The 19,208-nt window shown below is 41.9% G+C and overlaps 1 protein-coding gene across 1 annotated transcript in view; it reads left to right on the top strand.

Annotated features, from left to right (window-relative positions):
- Positions 1 to 19,208, top strand: part of LOC120448416 (connectin) — a 132,311-nt gene that overhangs the window by 30,755 nt on the left and 82,348 nt on the right. The window lies entirely within an intron of this gene.

Genomic DNA, 19,208 nt, shown 5'->3' with positions numbered 1-19,208 from the left:
CTTTTCCGTGCCCCGAAAAATATGCAACAATTTTTGCCTGCTCAACGCTGTTTGCCCAACTTTTGCTACGAATTCACTACCTTTTACGACCACTACCATACTACCCAAACTGCCGCGTGCCCTGTCATACCCACTTTTTATTTTTAATATGCCAGCAACCGAAAAAGGGGGGCGTGGCAGTAGCGCCCCCGAGTGGGGATCTCTCAAAGCTTGTTTGCACGGCCCAAACATTTGCCGTGCGAATCGTTTTGCTTGCTATGAAATAATTACATATGCATGACAGCCCCAGTCAAAGTGTGGGCGTTTTCAATAGCTCGCAATATGTACACACTACATTTATATATGTATATATGGGTATATAGCCATATAGCCGGCTATATACACGTATATATCTGCATGAAAGTCAGGTTCATATTGCCACTGGTGGGTGCTATTGGAATTACGCATACGCCGTGTGCGCCAGCTGCCCTTTTTTCAGCCCCATTCTGCATGATATCGGGCAATTGTTGTTTTAAATTAATTAATTTCGTTTTCATTAGCAACAGTAGCGTCCGAGAGGCTTTTGTTTTTTTTTCTTTTTTCTTTTTTATTATTTAATTTTATGTTGTTATTTGCCATTATTTGTGCGCTATTTGCCAATTTGCGCGGGCTTCGATTCATCGAAAGCGATTTCGCCCCACTAATTATTATTTAAATTTAAATTTTGTTGCGCTGTCGCCGCCATGATGGTACAATTTCCCAGCAAATGGGATTATATAAATAAATAAATTCATGGTAAAAATCAAGAAGTTAGCTTGCACCACACACACACACACACACTTTTCACAGCGAATAACAACCAACGGAAATTTACATTTCCAAATAGGGATAATATAATTGGATATGCCAAATAAAAGAGGCCCAAATAATTTCTGAAAAAACATTAAATTTAAAATCTGTGTTGTTCACATATATTAATTAGTATATAGAATTTTTTTATTTAATTTATATTTTTTTGTAAAGTAGTAATATTTTGTTAGAAGAAGGAAATTTACGCCAAAGGTAAATATAACAAGAAAATTTTGGCTATTGATTCTGATCAAGAATGTAGAAGAATGTTTTTCTTCTAGCTGTTTCATATTTTTCAACGAATCTAGTATATCCGTTTACTCTACGAACAACAAGTTTTAACCTATTTTGTATATGTTAAACATAATTAACAACACTTTTAATGACAAATAATAGTTACATATGTCGAACATGAATCTGTAACTATCCAGTTTTCATAGATATCTACAAAAATACTTTTTTTCTGAATTTAAGAAGCTGCACAAAGCAAAACCTAAATGGATGGAGAGATTTATAGTTGGAGTAATTTCCCAATCATGGAGGCTTTCCTTCCGCCTCGGCAATTGCAATTATTTTTTATCTGTATGCTCCGAATGGGGCTTGTTTATAAACTCATTTCTGCGTTGTAATCCGCCTATTTGGCAGCGAGTGCATGCGTGCTTAGTAAGCGAAATGCCACGCCCCCCCCCTCGACCAACCACCCAACCGCCCAACCGCCCAACCGCGCAGTGTGCATATATGGTGGGGCAATGGGCCGGATCGAGTATTACAATGTAATTACAGCAAACTGCAAGTTTGTCTGGGACCGGGGGAAAATTTATGTAAAAGCCGGAGTTGCAGGAAACACTCGCTTGCTGTGCTTGCTGTGTAGGCGAAAATGCTGAGCTCCCGCTTTCCGTTCGCGTTTTTGGCATCGACACAAACTGTTTTAAAGGCGGCGGCAACAAAGTGAAATTTTAATGCAAACTAATGCAAAATCTTTCGATATGAAAGGCCGGCAGACAACGCGGAACAGAACGGAACGACGCGAACAACAGCAACATCAACAAAATAAATTGAAAAGCAAAATGCAAAGTGAACGGAACGGAACGCAGAACGCAGGACTCACGACTCAGGACGCAGAACGCAGGACACAGGACTCGGCATCCTGGCTGGTTCGTCCTTGGCGCAGCAAGACAAATGAGTCTGCATCAATCTTAATTAATTATTTAAACGCAGCGGGCATGGAAATGGCGTCGTCGCCAGGAATTAAAGCAACAGAAAAGGCAACTGAAAAGTGCACCGAAAGAAAATTACAAACTCAACTTAATTAGCTTTGCAAATTAGTGGGTTACAGTTAATTAGAGTTCTGAAACTAGTTTTGAATTATTAATTATTTATTTTAATTATTATTTCCACTATACTTTTATTTCTTAGAGCAATACTTATTTTTAATTAGCTTACAGTTTTTAGTAACAATTTTATCAGCTCAAAAGTCTTATGAAGTTTTAAGTTTTATTTGTTGTATATCTAAATATATTTTAAATCTTATTAAATTGTGGCTGCAGTTACATAACAAATACTAACCTTTCTCGGTGTAGAAAAAGAAGGAAATATTGGAAGTGAAACTAGGGTCGAGTCCAAACTACTGAGCACTGACGTTTCCTTTTTGGTTCTGACTCTGACTTCGCCTCTTGGCTTTTGTCTTGCGCGTAATTAAAACGAAAGCCTTTTGATATTTAAATTATTTTTCATAAATTGCATTGCAGCAAGCAGGAGCAGCAGAAACACGAACAGAAACCGAAACAGAAACAGAAACGGAAACCATGGAGTCAAACAGCCAGCTCTGTAGTGCCACAGGCCATGTGGCTAAGGATTCAATTGGTTGGTTTTTTTTTCCACACACTCCCGACTGGAGGAGACGTAGTTGAGCATAGCTCATTACAGGGCTTGCCACTCACTTGGCTGCCACTTGATGAGGGTGGTTGCTGCCTTATTTTAATGCAAATGTCAGGAGCCGCGACTGGCATTAGGTTAATTTGCTGCGGCTTGTGTTTAAATTAACTCAGGCTGCACTCGTGGCAAATAACCGGGCCAAATGCTGGCTCGGCTCAAGCCGGCCACAGGGGCTTACACATGGCAAAAGCCACATTCACAGCCACAGCCAGCTGCTGTCAATCAGTGCCATCAACATCGTCATAAAGTCTTCTGTCCTCCTCTAGTCACTCCAGTCACACAGTTCGGACCGCAGCACAGGCAAACTGCCATGAAAAACCAAAGTCTGTAGTCGAAGCCACTTAATCTAATAGCACCACCCCTAGACCGTTTCCCATCCACTATAGTTCAGTTCGGTTCGGTTTGGTTCGTGTCTTGTAATTATGATTAATCTCATTTAAATTAAATGGCTTAATTGCGTAGACGGGCGCGTCTTGTCATTAAATGATTTTTATCAGAGATACAGAATATAATTTGCTGAGAGTCGAGGCACCTGCCACCCACAATGACAGTGCAGCAACCCACCCTGATTTACATTCTCTTGAGTGCTAATGAATACACTGAAGCAATTAGGAAAAATGATCAGAAATAAGGCTGATTACATAACTCTACTTATGGCTTAAATATTTTATTTCTAATAATTTATTTATATTATTGTCTATGGCTATATATAATACTACACGAAGTTCCTTTTCCAACATGGAATTTCTTTTGAAGAAGTAATTTGTGAACCATTCAAGCTGCACTCCGTATGAACTTTTGACCCCAAGGCTTTTGTGTGCCAGTGGAATAACATTTTTAGAGATTAAATCCTTGCTTTCAGCGCTTAATCCGTTTTATCACTGGCAACTGAGCGGCGGGTGAAAGGCGACGGGGCAAGGACCTCAGCTCGGGTCCGGCTTTGGTTTTTGGTTTTTGGTTTTTGGTCAACGGTTTTCACTCGCCCGGGACTCTGTGGTAGGTTGCGGATACGGATGCGGATCCGGAATCGGGCTGACTGCTGTCGTTATTGCAACGGATAAAGCCGCGCCGAGTGAATACCGGCACGAATGAGTCGGATTTGAAGTGTTTTACACTAAAAAGCGTTAATTGTCTGGAGCTGTTGCTTTAGACGGATGCAATGAAGCCATTAGCTGGGTAAATATTATTTTATTCAATTAAAATGCACGGATTCAGCCGCATGTCACGTAGCCGCCGTGTTTGCTCGTTTACCTTTGCTCGAAATTGGTTGCATATTTTTGGCTCTTTCCAGAGACAATATCAATATCTGTTGGCTGTGTTAATAAAGCCATTTGCCTATGCATATACATATAGTAAACGTATTAAATGTGTCACGGCTCAGGCGCTTTTTCTTCTTTGGCCACACACTTTTTGCCACTGTGCATTGTGTCGTTCTTTATTTAATGTCAATCCCATTGTTCGCGATCCTGTAAAAACAAATTTCCCCATCAGGCAGGCAGCTGTACAAAAAATGACTATTGAGGTGTAAAAAACTCAAATAAATTTTGTCAATGGCATATTGATGGTTAATTACATTTTCAGATTTAAATAATAAAACGTTTAAAGGGCGAAAAAGAAAGGAGGAATTTATTCGGCAGGTGCTTAACCTGATAAATGCTTTTTGTTGTTGTCACTGAGGGATTATCTGGTTAAGTGAAAGTAAGTGCAAATATCGCAGAATATTTAAATGCAAGGCTTATAGCTTATAGTGGTATAAAAGCTCTGTTTTTTATTATGTTTTCTTGGGCAAAATCATGTTTTTCTGTGTAGCGAATTACCTCTAGGTAAGTTGAGCTCTCAAAGAACCACTTTGTGGCCACACTTCTCGTCAACGATTCCGGCTATGATTCAGTATTACTGTTTTTGGCTGCAATATCTTCATTATGATAACCTATTCGGTGGAATTATTGTTGGTCGGTCTAGACGCTGCCCGATTGTTGTTGATGATGTTGGACTAAGCTGGTCAATGTGGACATTCACCGAAATTTATTGCGCGACGCAAATCTGCACAATGCAACCGCACAACCCAATAGTCCAAAGTCCACAGTTCGTAGTCCGCAGAGCGGGCAAAGTGGATAATACGAATATGTGGATATTTTTGGTCACGTTTGAATTTATTTGATTGCTGGCACTTTTAGCATTGTTGGAGCTGACGTTTTATTTAATGCCCTGCCAGCAACAGCCATCACAAAAAAAAAAAAGAAAAGGCATTGCGAATCCTGCAGGCCAGCCATCCCATGGAAATTGCTCAGGAAACGTACAATTTATTTCAGTTCATTTCTTTTTGCCGCCATTTGGTCTGTGGACAAGTGGATGTGGGTGTGGGTGGGAAAAAACCGCCCACAATTGATGTTGATGTTGCCTACTTTCGATTTTGGCATGTCGCGCCGCTCACGTTCGGCAATTGTCCTTGTTTGTGTCTGTGTCTGTTACTGCGACTGTGACTGTGTCCTGTGGACTTTGTTTGTCCCGCCCGTCATTTGGCGGTCGTCGTCCTCGGCCCACGTCTGGCGGCATAATTTGAGCAGTTGAGCAGTTGAAGTTGCCAAGTTATCAGCCAGACGACAACGATTGCGACCCACCTGGCAAAGGCAAACAAGCCATTTGATGTTTTCATTTGGCTGGCACCCATCGACCGCTCAACTCGACAATCCACGGACCCCCAACTGCCAACCAGTAGTTCTTTGTTTTACGCCCCGCGAGGCAAATCCCAACTTCTGCGTTGAATACCCTTTTGAAACGCTGTTGCAGCAACACATTGTGGCACCCCAAAGCGATCAGTTAAATAAAAATCAGGTAGTTACAAACGTTCTTTAAATATTTGTAGCAACGGAATTTCAAATTAAATAATGAAATGAAAAATCTGTTATATGTGGTGTTATATCTTAATCACTGCAGAGTTTGTTAAAATATCTCATTAATCAACCAAAGAATTAAGATTTTTAAGTTACGCTTCGGTGTAGACTCCCTGATCAGATAGTTATCGAGTCCAGTGAGGGTATCAAATATTATTACAACCGGTAATATTCCGACTGGCCAGAGTTGATGGCCATGTCTTGCCGTGGGCCACCGCATGTTGCCAACTTAGGACTCCGGACTCAGGACTCAGGACTCCGGACTCCGGACTTATGTGTATCTTTGGCTGGGGTTTCGGTTTTTGGCGTGACAAAGGCGAATAAATTTGGCTGCCGAGTATTTGCATAAAAATGCGGGTCGCCTGAGTGCGAGTGACAATGAAATTTAAATATTTATGCTATACGCTTAATATTATTAGAGTTGGCCCGAAAACTTTTCGCCATCCCCGTCGTGGTTTGGCCAACAATCGTGTGGAGAGGGGGAACTTATATTAAAACATATTTTTGCAGATTTTTGGTATGCGTGACGGCAGCAATTGTTTTGCGGAATATATGACAAGTATGAAATGAGCATTAAATAAGAGAGAATGCTTTGGTCGATTTGCTCGACTATCAGATACCCGTTACTCAGCTAGGAAAAGTGCTATGGAGAAGTTTTAACATAGCGCCAAAACATGGTAATAAAAAGGATAGAGGGACCTACAAGGATCCTAATACTTTATTAGGTTGGAAATGCCTTCTGCTACCTGTTACATTCATTTCAACGATTCTAGTATACCCTTTCACTATACGAGTAACGCATATAAACAGCGAAAGATAGAGTCATTATTTGTCTGTGCCAGTTTAAAAATGAACGCCAGGACGGGAAATGAGAAAGTCAGAAAAGAAGAGAAGAGAGGAGCGCTTGTGGTGGCTGAAAATGAAAGCTTACAAAATGGCACGCAACTAGGACAACTAAGTGAATAGAAGTCAAAGAATCAAAGTAATGAATCTCTCCAACTATATAGTATAGCTGCTCGTAACCTCCATTTTCCCAGATGGCCCCACTTGCCCCTGCAAACAAATTCAACTTGAAGTGAACTCGACTTCGAGTTGACTTTTGACCGTCAAACGGCGGAGCGAAAAGTGGAAAGTGGAAAGTGAGCAAAGTGCATGCAAGCGAAAGTTGAGCGTAAGACGGCAACTGACCCTCACTGGGTGACCCCGCCCCCTTTGCAGCCCCACCTCTCCGGCCCCCTTTTCCAGATCCTTTAACAGCCCCACCCATCGTCTGTTTTGCTGGCTTAGGAAAAGTTTCGAAAAGTATTTTACACGGTTGCCATTGCAGGGCGAAACTGATAGTTGCCTCTTAATAAATGGCATGCGCTTTCCCAGCTGCCGGGTGAGCGGTGGGCGGGTACGGGGAAATAGGGGGCGTGGCAGTTGGGGGGGAAAATTCAAACGAAATGGAATCTGTGCAAGCTGATGAGGTGAGAGAGATAGGAAAAGGTGCAGGCGAACTGCAGGAAACTGTTGGAAACTGCCTCAAGAAAGTTGCGAAAAGTGGATCTAAAAAGATGTTTACACACCGATGAATGAACAGATGGCAGGTACACTTGGAAAAAGTATAACCGGTTATCTCTAAACTAAATTTAAAGGCAAAGTGAAAGCTGTTTGAACAAGATATGATCTCTTTAAAATATGCATTAATCAATAAATCAAACGTCTAGCCAACACTTAGCTGTATTAAAATTTATTGTGTAGAAGTCAGATTTGAAGCCACAATTGGATAACTAATAATCCTTGATTTCCCCTGCAACCACATTCACTGCTGAGTTGTTAATATTGACCATAATTGCAGCTGATGCTATCAATGTTGCAGCATTCGATGTTCTTGTCCTCTGGCAATTTCTATGCGTAAACCACACAAATGAACAATATTCAATTAATTTAACAAACAATTATCATCAATTTTCATTAAATTAAATAACAGCACTAACAGTTAAAAAAAAAAAACAACTGATAATGCAAAAAAAATAAAAACGCTGACCAGGAATGACAAACTTTTTCTCCACGCATTGCCAGTCGCAATTAGTTATTAATAAATGGCTTTGGGGAATTGCAGCCACCTTTGGTTTTATGCCTCATAATTAACAGCGATATAATAGCTATTCAATGGTTTAAATAACTGCGAGTAATTGAAAAGCAAAATAAATAGACTGAAACGGTTCGCAAAAGGGGCGAAATAATTTGGTACTTTCTGCAACAGCTGAAAAATAAAATGTAAAATATGTAAAAAGAAAAGGAAAGCGGAAAAACTATGCGAAAACTTTTGAGTGGGGGCGTTGCAGGCTATTCACACTTAAACACAGGCACAAACATATTTTCATACAAGCCATACACACCAGTGCAAACCGCAAAAAGTCACTCATACATACAGCCATTCTACATAAAAATGCTTTTAAAATGTCAAAGCGTGTAAAAGAAAGAGGGAGTGAGAGAGAGAGAGAGAGGGAGCGAGGCAGCGAATGGAAGGGGAAGTGGAGTTGAGCTGAGGTTAGTCAAAGGATTGATGGCAGCGTTTAAATAAGCCGCGCTGGAAGGGGCAAAAGTTCACGTTGCGTATACGCCGTGTGCCAAAGTCAAAAACGTAGCGCGCCTCAGAGCGTCGCCTAATCAAAAATGCTTTGCGTGCCGCTTACCCACACAAATGCAAAAGCACACTCCCACACACACACAAACAAACACACACATACGCCCACGAATAACAGCTAAGCCCGTATCAAGTATACGCCGCTTTGTCCCCCATTTACAGACTTAGCCGCGCTTTGTCAGAGTTTTTATTTGCGTTTTATTAATGCCAAGCGATTTCCCCGATAATGGAGTGAGCAACCAAACCTGATTTGCCAAAGATTACTGCACCAAATTGCTGATTGACATAAGAAAGCTATCCCAAGTATAAAGTGGGTCTAACTAATATATCATTACTTTTTAATGCATAATTCTGTATAATGCTGATAAAGAATACTACAAAAATCCAAAATGGAAAATATATATATATCACTTTCCCTTACAACATGGCGCGCCCTTTTGACGGTCGCTGTCACAGAAGTGAGCAGGAGTAAAATTTACCAGAAAAAGGGAAGAGAATAAAATAATTCATGCTGACGGTCCTGGAGAGGGTCTCCCATTCCATTCCACTCCACTCCACTCATTCCATTTCATGCCCATTGCATCTTCCACTGCCCGAGCTTCCTTCTCATCATCATTGTCCGCAGCGTGAATAATTTGGGTCACTTGGCGGCAGTTAGTCAGCTGCATTGTTGCTGTTTGCTGCTGCGGTCGCGTTTTTCATTGTCGGCATGCGGCAGCCGCATTTTTCAATCCCTTTCCCAGCTTTTCCGCTTTTCCGCTTTCCTCCTCTCGCACCGTGTCGCTTTGGGCATCTTAAACGCCTTTAAACTGAAAGACGACATAATTAATTAAGCTCGGCGGCTTGACTGATGTCCTGGATGGTCTCCAGCTGTTGGCCAGACATTGCCCCAACGAAATGCACCGAAAGCAAAAGATTGTAGTTTAAACCATAAGGATATATACGCTTTAACATTATGAGTTTAATACCTAAAATTCTCTTTTCCATTTAGATACATATATGTATATAAATATGGATTTTATATAATATAGATTATTTTGTTTAGTTATTTTAAATTAAAAATAGATCTAAATGGGAAGTTTTTAAACACTTACTTAGTCTTTATACAAGATTTCCCTTTCACATAACTCCATTTGACGTATTTTGTTTCCAGTGCTCTTGGCATTACAATGCGTGCCGCGAAAGGGCCACAAATTTAGCTGTGGCCTAAAGTGCTCCGACTGACCCCAAACTGGGCGACTGTGGCCGCTTGTGGCTCATTTGCAGTCGCCGGAAACGGAAATTTATGCGACCCAACAGGCCAAACTAGGAGCAGCTCATAAAGCCTCGAACTTTCAGTCTATGAATTTTACCCAGTTCCTCTGTGTGTATGTGTGTGTGCTCGCGTAATAATTTAATAAAACGCTCTAACAGCAAACGCTTGATGTAAATGTAAAAAGTTTTCAAATGTTTGGCTGCAGCTCTCGGAGCGGAAGTGCTTCCAGCCAGTGCAGTGATTGCTTGCCTCTGTGTTGTTATGTGTTAATTTTTAAAAACTGCCCGAAAGCAGCCAAAAAAAAAAAAACAAGTAGGAATACCACAGCTCAAAACTCCACCAGAAACCCATTGCTGTGATTACATTGCAGCTGCCAGGAGTGTGGTAAAAAAAATAAAAAAAAACACTGATTTTCATGTATATATATAGCTTATTTTTTTTGTTTTCCCCCTTTTCGGCGAATAGCCAGCGGTCAAACAGGAATAACTTTACTCGAAACTGTTGCACTTTTAATGCGTTTCGTTTCGGCTGCTTAGGTTCTGGCCGGTCTTTTGGGGCCCAATGAACCCGGACCACTTTTGGGCCACTCCAAATGCCTAAATGCGTTTATAAGCTGAATTTTAGAGCCCCTTTTTAAACAGATATTCTTGTATTTTAATTAATATTTTAAGATATATGTTCTTGACTGTATGCAAAAGAAAAATAGTGTTTTTGAAGCATGTTTTGCATACTTTGATACACCTTTGCAAAAGATTATCAAACCCAATGGTGTTACAGCCTGTAATAATTTCATTAATAGTATTTTAATCAGAGGCACTGGTAAAAATTCTGAAAGTGTTTAAGGCACTTAAAGGGCAATTGATGTTTATTTATGCCATTTCATTATTCTTATTATTGTTCATGTGGCTGCAGTTGCGCTGCAGTTGCGTTGCAGTTGCTGTTACTGTCAGAAGCAATATTGTGCCAGTTAATGTCCTGGTCAATGCGATTACGCTGCTGTTTGCATTGATTGCAGGACACGCAGAGGACACAATCCAGTGACAGAGGTTGTCAGTGCAAGTTGGTCGCCTTTTTCAACCCTTGCCATTCATTTGCCGGGCTTAATAGTCATTGAAGTATGTAGGTAGAAGGGTGGTGCATTTGACATGGCAGAGTGTAAATTAATTGCATAAATTAAGTGAAAATGCACGTCGTGGGCAAAAACTTTGTGTGCAGAGCCCACCTGGCGAATGCGTAATGTAATCTCCAGGTGATAATTGATTCTGGCAGTCAAAAAGGCGGTGTCCATTTTCGATTTTCACCCCAAACTGCTAAGCTGTAAGTGTGCAAATAATTATCTAAATAATTGAAAGGGGATTTCGAAAAGGTACTGTCAACTTCCCCATTTCATGTCCTTATTTAGTTCGTGTCGTTTTTTTTTTTTGTTCGTTTCCTTTGAGTTCAGGCGTCAAGGATGCTGCTGTTTCACTTTTAATTATTTAGAACAACAGGTCTGGCAGCTGGACACTCCTCGCTTGTGTTTGGTGTGCTCCACGCCAACTTATTTGATTTTCTCTTAGCTTTTCCGCGCTTTTCTTGCACTCCTCTTCTTTTTCGTGCTTTTAACTTCTGATCTGTGAGCTGCTGGAAAACTTTGGCCGCGAAGTTTAAAGTGAATGCGCGCTACCTTTGGCATCAGCCCTTTTAATGGCTGCTTTAGGTTGTGTAAGCCAATTAGTTCTTAATTTGCAATTTGTTTTGCTGCAGTCGCCACAGCCTGCTTATCCAAAAAACACAAAAAAAATATATCTGAAAAAAAAAACAATGGCGAAGAAACTGGGAAAACAAAGCTACCAAAGGAGTTAAAGGCAAAGCCAACCGGCAGACGAGCATATTTAAAAACTTTTGTTTTTCAACTTTGCTACACTTCTTTTCATTTTTTATTTTTCCATTTTTATTGTTCGGCGAGTTTTCCTTGCATCCGCTGGCTGCTCTTCCTTTAAAAAGCTCCCTTTTTTGTATTTTTTGTTGCTTTTAATGCGAAACTTTTAACTGAATTAATTCCTTTTACTGAGCTTCCCGCGCTCCGGCTCCTGCTACTTATCTATGGCGGGAAATGCGCAGCCAGGCGTTTAGTTTAATCTTTTAATTTTTCCTTCATTTTTTTGGTTCTTATTTTTTTGGGTGTGCTGTAGCTTCAGTTTCGATGCTGATTAAGGAGGGCGGCTTCTTGGCCATATGCTATATTGAATTCTCGGGGGTGGCAGCTACAAGCCAACCCTTTTACATCCTGTTGCATATTTGCCCTCTCTTCAGCTGCAAGTGGGCCATAAATCAAGCGTGTGTGGCTATAAAAAACATGAGTCGCGAAAGGGGGAAATTAATATTTTAGTTGGGCTAAGAAGAGAGCCGCACACACGTGCAAAACACCTGTCATAAGGGGCAGATGTCATAAAAGCATGTGGGATGTGGGATGTGGGATGTTGGAATGCTGATGCCCATCCCGCTGAGACTTGAAATGGGTTTGGCCGATTTAGGTGGTAACTGCGTGACTGGCGTCGGCGCGTCTTGGCTGAAAACCACCGCCTCTTGCTTTTGGCCCCAGTTTATCAGCCGCACTGGCGGATGTCAGAGTAAGTGAAATATTTCCAAACAAATAAAATGAAATGTGCCGCACAAACGCGCTGTTCTGCGCAGACAAACAATTCCAAAGTGAAGGAAAGCGTCCAAGCCAAGAAAAGAATGGCAAAAAAAAACAAGGAGCCAACGAAATGGCAACATGACATAAACATGACATTTGACTTTCTCGCAGTCTCGACTTCTGTCAGCTTTTTATGGAGGGGTTTTTATTGTGGTGGTGCTTCTCCAGGGGTTTTCGGTGCCCCTTTGTGGCACGTGACTGGCCGCGTTTAGCAGCTAAGCAAATCATATGCACCTTTGTTAAGAAATTATAAACCCCAGACTGGCACGCAAATCAAATATGCACGAAAGACGAATTAAAAGTACACAGCAATTTATAACACATCATGTTGTTTTTCAAAAGTGTTCATAGAATACTCTTAGAACTAAAATTTAAAGGGGTTTTCATACCTTGTGTGACAACTTTTTATTTACCAACTCTTTAATTACAATATTTTTATAAACTTTTTTGATTAAACTTTACAGAACAATTTAATTTTTTTTTTCACCAAGGTCGGACGCAGAATAATCTTCTCGGCTCCATGGTAATCCCCATTTTGGTGTTAGCGTATTTGGGTTTTTTGCTGTCAAACTTTGCCTGGACCCAAAACGTCGAAAACACCCAAAACGCCGTAACCGCCTTATTAATTTAAAAGCCTTTAGTCGGAAAAAATAATGCCAGGGCCAATTTGGCAAATTGTTTGCCATCTAAGCTAAATGTTACGACCCAGACATGTGGCATGAAATTTATTTGCTCCACAATTGGCCCCCTTCTCCCCCCAGAAACCCACATCCAAACTCCATCCCTTGGAGTGAAAAGTTTTCAATAAATGCAGTTTGGGTGTGGGAAATTCAAAGCCAAAGCCAATCAAGAGTGAAACCCAAGGCTCAAATCAATGGCCATTCAAGTTGAATGCATTTCGGGCAACTTATTTTTGGTGGAAATGTGACTGTGTGGGGTGGCCAGTCAATTGTCAGCTGCCATAATAATTTGCCACATCATTAACGTCTCGACTTGTTCAAGAATTTGAGGGCGAACTCCGTGGTGAGCTGGCCAAGATCAAAGTGCTTAATAACCGCTGACAAGTCAGTCGGCGGCAATGCTCTCGACCTCAAATTAGAAAGGCATTTGGTGGGGGGCCAAGGGAAAGCCACAATGCCCAGCAGTGTGGCGCTCAAGACATTAGCATTTTTAATTTCCAATAAAAATTCAAAAAATCGCCGCACAAGTAGGCGATAAAAAATTAATAAAGCTGCGATTATACAGAGACCACACCAGCGAGACAGCCGCGGCTCAATGTCAGTCAGTTGGCGGTAAAGTGTAGGTGGAGCAGGAAGTGGAAGTGGAAGTCGAGGTGGAAGTGGAAGTGGAAGAGGAGGTGGAGGTGGAAGTGGAGGAGGAAGTGGATCTGGAAGTGGAAGTGGAGCACCACTAGCCCAGAGAGCTGTGAAAATAATTTGAAATTCAATTTTCGACAATGGCACACAAAGGAATCGCGCCGCATCAGCAGCGGCAGCAACAGACAGGCCTGGGTGATTGAGGGGTTGGTTGGGGGGCTTTTTGGGTGGTGCTTGAGTGGGTGGCTAGGTCATTCGGTGTGTGGGTGGGTGGGCAAGTGGGGGAGTGGGCCAGCGGTGGTTGGGACGAATGGCCACGGCTCGTTAGGAGGCAAGCGAGCGTCAGTCGGAGTCCTGTTCCGTAGCGCACCTACGGCCAGGTTATAGTTTTACAATCGGAGAAAACATTGCTTACCTATGCTACAGCCCCTTTAAATACTTGTAATATATTTATAAATAATTAATATATATTGTGTTTCTATCATATATTAATTTATAAATTTATTTTTAATTTTAATCATATATTTATTTCTCTAAGAGGACAGAAGTTAGTCATAGTTTAATTATTTTAACTCTCGTCCAAAAGTTTATATGTTAAAATTAAATGCAAGACTTGAAATGTTCTTTATACTTATTGATAGATCTTTTTCATTCATTTCTATTCATACAAAGCTGCTTGGTAATTTCTCGCAGTGCATCCGTTTGAAGTAGTCAGTTGCGCGTTGCGCTGGTTGAATGTCCAGCGATTGCAGAGCCTGAAGGTCTGACGGGTCGTGGTGCCGGGTGCGGGGATTTCACTTGCAACACGGTGTGGAAAATTTACGATTTTATTACTCAATAAATGCAAAAACTCGCCACTCGTAAAGAAAAACCCATTGCCCGCCCATTCGCCGCCCTCTCTCCCCATTCAGATGCTGCACTTCCTGCGTCCTCTTTAAGTTTCCCGAAACTGGGTTTAAATTACATCGTGGGCGTGGCATTTGGGCTGGGGATTGGGGACTGGGGATTGAGGAGGTCCTTGGAAGGCACAGACACCCTCCACTCTTTCTGGGTTAATGTTGGCAGGTGGAAATTTTCGAAATCCCCAGCGGTTTGAGCTTCGCTTCGTTTCGCTTCGCTAGCAGGTCATGCATAATTTAAAATTAATTTGGTTCTATGTAAAATTTTCGCCATGGCTTAGATATCCACCGGGGTGGTGGGCGGTCTGTGAAATATTATATTTTGGCATTGTGTATTGTGCTGAATTAATAGGGCAAATTGAAATTTTATAGCCATCAAACATTTATGGCGGATCGTTTGATATTTGATTTGTGTGGTTCCGGATTTCTGATTCGCTCGATTGACCCATCTCATAAATACGAGTACATCGACAGAGAGTTTGAGGTGGTAATCAGTCATCAAGTGTCTGGTTTGTGAGTTTGCCAAATAATTGCAAAAAGGACGGGAGCAAAAGTTTGCCCTCGAATTGCAATTGCTTGGGCGGCGTAATTGTTCTTTCGCAGCTTCTTCTCTGTTGGCAAGCAAACCGTAAAAGCTGGGGCATAAATTGGGCAAATTTTCCTTTGGCAGTGTCAAGACTTTTAATTGCAGCAAAATAATTATGGCGCCCTGGGGCAAATTGCAAATTGGAAACTGCAACTCGACGCGGCGCCAAAAAAAGATGCTAAGCAGACTCCAGCTGCACTAACCGAAACACTCGCAAAATTAAAAGCAAATGAAACAAAAGACAAACAATGGTGCCGAACAATAGAAAGCTGCAAATTAAAATGGCTATACTGCGGATACTTGGAAATAGCCTGTTAGAAGTATGGCAAGAAGAGCAGATGTCTTAAAAATAGTAAGAATTTTAGGTGTCTGGGAAGTAATAATATGAGGTAATGGAACAACTTGTCTATAAAACACTTGAACCATTTATGGATAGCTAAATTTTGTATGCCACCTCTTTTGCCTCTAAAAATCCTTTCGCATGTGCCGACGAAAGTGTTCTTTTAGTATCCGACTTTCCAACATCTTGTCGAAGTCTTAAGGGTTCTGCTGCTAAATAAAATGGCAATGACTGGACTTTACGAGCCAAGTTGCGTGCCCCGAAAAAGTGTGCGGCAATTTTTAGAGCGCATTTGGGTGAAAAGTCCGCAGCAAACCATTTAGCAGTTAGTTTTGAGATTTAGCCATTTGCAGTTGTTGCTCGGCCTGGTTTATGCCAGCCTTTGATATGGATTTTGTCGCCGCTAGAAGAAGTCTTTTTATGACTGCACCAAGTGTGCCGAAAGTTTCCAGGCTCCAACTCCAACTCCCTCTCCCCTAAACCGAACTCTCCCTCTAAAACAATGGGCCAAGTGCTCGGTTTCGTTTGTACCACCAGTGCGTGACGCATTCCGGGTGCACTTGAAACTTGAGATTTCCTCCCCTGAATTTTCCCCCCACGATTTTCCTCAGGCAGGCTGTTCTGTATCTGGCCAAGCTGCAAAGTGTTAGATAAAGTTTCGGCGCCACTTTGTTGACTTGCCAGACCAAAATGTGTGCTTAACTCCCGGGCTCCTCGTCCTCGTAGTCCTCCAGCAGCTCCTGCACCTCATCACCCGCATCCGCATCCTTATCCATCGTCCTTGCCGCAGAAAAGTTATCGAAATGAAGATCGGTAGCGCTTGGAGCTGTATCGTGCCGAGTGGAACTTGATTTCGAGTGCATTTGATAAAGTTTATTAAACTCTAAAGTGCTGCGGATGGGCGACCAGTCTTCAGCCGGATAAAGTGCATTAAAGAGCACAGCTCTAACTGGTTTAGTGACACAAATTGGAAAAGAGAAAGTAATTGTTTTCGGATATTCTCGAATAATTCAATTTCGGCTGTAAGTCTGACTTCAAGCTTTTAAAGTGCTAGTTTCAGGTGACTTCTTGTGCATTATAAATCCCACTTTTCCTCCCTCGCTATAGATAATAAGAAAACGTATTTGTGCTTAAATACAAATACTTCCATTTCCTACCACTTATTATGCACAAAATCATGCATTCAGAATTTCATCCTTAAATACTTATAGCAAATACGATAAGCTCATCGCGTAGAACCCCATTAATATTGGATGTATTGATCCACTTATTTCACATATTCTCCAAAAACAGCACACAAGAAGCGTATCAAATTAAATAAATTACGTGATCTTATTAAACGTGTCTGGCTGGGTTGAATAGATGTCCTCTGGCCTAGACACAGTCCAAATGTGAGTTTATTTCCAGCCGACTAAACGTAACTAAGATTAACTGTTGCGCGGCAAACACGAATGCCAAATGCTGCCTGCACCTCGAATCGGAGGCAGGTGGCAAAAAGCTGCACGTGTCCAGGACACAGGCACTGAATAGAGTTGGGTACTGGGAAATAGGAAGTGGCAAATGGTAGTGGTGGTGGCAGATAGAGTCGCAGTTGGAGTCGGGGCTGGAAAATTAAGTGCCGCACAAGCAGCTGGAAATTTATATCAAAAAGTTAACGCAACGCGCAACCGCACCCAAAATCGAGACTAGTCCGAGTCCATTTAAAAGGAAGCCTTCTGTTGCCTGTTATTTGCTGATATATCACAGGAAGAAATGCTTGTTTATAGCAGTGTCAAGTAAAATCCTCAAAATATATGTCTAAGATAATTGTTGTTAGTTAATTTTTTTGTACTTTATCAAAGAGTTAGCAGTTTAAATATTAGCAAGTCGATGTTTCTGTTCTTCCTGCATTCTTTTAGGTACCCTTACTTAAAACGTTAGAAATTGTTGGAAAAAACTATTTTTGCATAACTTTTTGTTCAGTGCATGCAACACCTCCCTTCAGCAAGGATCCTTTCTTGGCGCGTGTATAAATCTTGCGCCGGTTTTATTTGGCTTAATGACCAGACGTGCACGGCTCCATAATTTACGGGGGGTGGGTGGCTCAGTTCGCTTTCATGTAGATGAGCCACCGGCAGACAAAGTAGGCAAAGTCTGGGCTGCTCCGCTTCTTGGCCCGGCCATTTGTATCCTTGTATCCGGAGCGGTGTAGTTGTATTGCCTTTTCTCTGTGTGTGTGTGTGTATGTGTGTGTGGCTATGCTACTTGAGGCAACATGTTGCGCTTTTACTGCCCGGGACTTTTGCGCAGGAGGGTTGGGAGGAAGTGTCTACTTTGTCTTACTTTGCGATACTTTGTTGCGGCTTTTAACAGAAATCCTTTGGCCACGTTTCAGCTTTCGAAGCATTCGCTCACCTGAACGCGCTGATTATCTGCTCGGACCCCAATGGTAATTACCCGGGGACAGAAGCGACTGTTCTGTACCACTGCGTAGAAATCATAAGAAATGCCCATCGCCCTGCTTAGCTTGAAGTAAATCGCATAATTTATTTAATTGTATTTTAGTGTGTGCAATAAATTTATATTAGTGCACCCGAGTTCCAGCACCAGCACCCGCATATGGCCAACCGCAAAAAGTGCCAGGAGTTGGGGTTCAGCCAGTGGAAGTGGATGGTGGAGGTGGTAGATACAATGAGGACACCAAGCGTAACAATATAATAGAGGCCAACCCCTAAAGTCACATATCTAGGGGTGTGCGTGTGTGTGTGAGTGCGAACAATGACTGACCAAATATTGACATAAATGTCAAACTCAAATTAGAGCTCAGGGTCAAGGGTCGACCCATCGCCGGCGCAGCCACCAGCAGCCACTCGAACAATAGATGCAAGTTGCCAAATCCAGCCGCTGTTGGGTTTGGGTTCGGATTCGGAACTGGGCTCTCAGCTGTAATCCTAAACAAACAGGGGAGAACGGAACTCAGCAGAACAGACACTTCACCCATTATGCAATAAAACAATATGAAGTGGAAGGGGTGGCAAACAGTACACAGAAAAATAATATAGTAAAATCAATTGTGGGATTCTTATGCACAGAGCATTGGTATTGCAGATGTAGTTTGATGTAGAAGTTATACAAAAATACAACTATTAGCTTTATTAAAATGCAAATATAATTTCAGCTTTGTTAGTCATGGAACCAAAAATACTACTAAGCAATTGAAATTATTTATTTCCGTGTATATGCGCGAGAGATATATTCAAGATTAGGGTCCGCTAGCATATTGGAATTGTTTGATAAGCAAATGCCTGGCGGGGGAATCCGGGCACACTGCATTGGATTAGCGTTAAGTACTGCTCTGCGTGGGCGATGGAATATGGGGATGGGTATGGGGATGGCAGTGGTATAAGAGCTGGCTGGAAATGAGCAAATTGCACGCTAATGCAAGGCATTATGCTTTTGGATCGTACGGAATATCCTTTGGCCCACCCTCCACTTCTTCTGTTTGCCTTTGGTGGTGGCTTTTGTTCGGTTTTTGGCTCGTAGCTGCGTTATTTCACCTTTAATCCGCACTTAGTGCCTGGCACACAGATGGCGGGGAGCACCACCGCTCCACAGGCAACACCACAACCAAGATTACCACCGCCAGCACCACCACCACCACCCACACTTCAACCACCGCTGCAAATGCATTCCATTCATTATGCACCACATCGAGAGCGCTCCCTTCGAATCCGCGGCCACATTGCCATTGATGTGGATGCGAGTTGCTGGACTTGTTTATTTCCCGGCATGATGCCTGGTCCACTTTCGCATTTCTTCAAGGGTGGCTAAAAGGCATCGGGTTCAAGGTTCAATATCGCCTCT

The sequence above is a fragment of the Drosophila santomea genome, chromosome 3L (genome assembly GCF_016746245.2).
Source record: "Drosophila santomea strain STO CAGO 1482 chromosome 3L, Prin_Dsan_1.1, whole genome shotgun sequence".
Classification (NCBI taxonomy): Eukaryota; Metazoa; Arthropoda; class Insecta; order Diptera; family Drosophilidae; genus Drosophila; species Drosophila santomea.
Note: the sequence above shows the minus strand (reverse complement) of the source record. Positions and strands in the feature narration are given on the sequence as shown.